The 1,986-nt window shown below is 47.5% G+C and overlaps 1 protein-coding gene across 1 annotated transcript in view; it reads left to right on the top strand.

The window, feature by feature from the left end:
* The window catches only part of SNED1 (sushi, nidogen and EGF like domains 1), a gene marked incomplete at its 5' end in the record, with an annotated part of 56,460 nt that overhangs the window by 22,973 nt on the left and 31,501 nt on the right, over nt 1–1,986 (top strand). The window lies entirely within an intron of this gene.

The raw sequence follows: 1,986 nt of genomic DNA on the forward strand, positions 1-1,986 counted from the left end.
GGCCCTTGGACGGCGCCCCTGGAGACACAGCTGCAGGCAGGCGTCCCACACTGGCCCAAAGCATTCCAGACTCTGTTCAGAAAATCTGAGTAGTGTTAATACTTTTCATGCAACATGGATTTTTAAAACAAATTAGCATAGAGACAGGAACAGCATCCAGATGGGTGGGCACATACATACTGCTCGCTCCCGCACCCCTCGCAAGCCTGGCCTGTGTAAGCTCACAGCCAAGACCACGAGTCCCCGGAGAAGTATAACAACCCCGAAGCAGTAGGTCCAGACAACACGTCCCCCGGGGAGAAGGACGGAAGGTGAGCAGGAGCGGGAAAGGGCGCCACGTACGCAGAAGGAAGCAGGGCGCGGGCCGTAGAAAGTGGGACCAAAAAATATTGTTAAAGGATTGAGAAACTGTAATAGTTGAAAGAACAGTCATAATTTGTAAATTTATAGGTGGATACAAATGAAGACTAAGTTAATGAGTTGAAAGATCAGTTTGAGGAATTTCCCCCGAAATTGTGATATAAATCAAAAAGAACACGCGGGCACTATGGAGGGCAGAAGGGTAAGTGCCACGTCCAGATGACAGGAGTCCAAGGAGGAGAGAAAATACAAGCGGGAGGAAATGAGCGACTGTGGAGCTGGACGCGCGGAAGCACAGCCGAACCGCCCACAGAACAGCAAGCAGCAGGAGAGAGAAACTTTGGACTCGTTATAACAAAATCGAAGAACATCAGAGACAGAAAGAAATCTTAAAACATCGGGAGAGGAGAAAGAAACAATCTACAAAAAAATGAGATCAGATTGGCGCCAGACTTCTCAATGGCGGTGGCATCAGGTGAAAGATGATGAAACTGTTTGTTAAACACAGATCTCTTTCGTTAGGACGCAGTTACAAACTATCACTGCTCTCAATGCCATACCCAGGAACCCCCGGATACGTATAGATTGTATCTTTTAACCTGCCGGAGAGCTGAGGAGGCAAAGAAGTGGAGACCAGCCCTCGCCGGGTGGGAGTGACTGCTGGCTGCCGCCATCCCGCGAGCCAGCGGGAGCGGGGAAATCGCGGAGGCCTTCGACGGCTGCGGGCACGTGTGGCAGATTGGATGGGGGCTGCAGACGCCAGCAACACCTCAGCACGCACCAGTTCCCCCCACGGGGCGGGATATGGGAAGCAGAGTCTCACACGGCTGAGACCTCAAGTCCAGCGGGAAGACGAGCGTGTTCAACCCTGAAGCCCCTAAAACCAACCTGAACCGAAACTGACCTGAACTGCGTCCCAGCCCCGCCCCGCCCCGCCCCGCCCCGCCCAGCTCCGCGGGAGGCCAGGGACCAGCTCCAACGCCTGGCTGCCTGACTGACGGAGAACAGCATACCCACCCCAGGGCAGGCATGTTCTACTTTGGTTTCTCTTCTTGAATACACGATATCTCAGAAGCGAGAGATTATGACATGTAATCTCGAGAAGAAACAGTTGATAGAAACAGGCCTGCAGATGACCCACATGTTGGAATTAGCAGACAAGGACTTTAAAACAGGCGTTATAAACGTGTTAAAGAAAGTGAATTAGGGAATAGAAAACTTTGAGCAGAGGAAAGAAAAATTTTAAAAGTAACAAAACAGGAAATACAACATCTGAAATGAAAAATGCGTTGGATAGCTTACCAACAGAACGGATAGAACAGAAGAAAAAATTATAGAATCCAAGGACAGGTCACCAAAGTTATCAAATCTAAAGATCAGAGAGGAAAAAATGAATTTTAAATTATTAATACATAATTTTTTAAAGCACCAGAATATCAGTAATATGTGGGACAATATCAAACACCTAATTGGAGTTCCAGAAAGAAAGGACAGAATGAGCTAAAGAAAAATTTGAAGAGATAACGACTGAGCATTTTCTAAAAAAGGAGAAATACATCAACCCACAAATACAAGCTCAGCAAATAACAAGCAGAAATATTGAAATATACAAACTTAAGACCTAAA

This window comes from Pteropus vampyrus, unplaced genomic scaffold, assembly GCF_000151845.1.
Source record: "Pteropus vampyrus isolate Shadow unplaced genomic scaffold, Pvam_2.0 Scaffold291, whole genome shotgun sequence".
Lineage (NCBI taxonomy): Eukaryota > Metazoa > Chordata > Mammalia > Chiroptera > Pteropodidae > Pteropus > Pteropus vampyrus.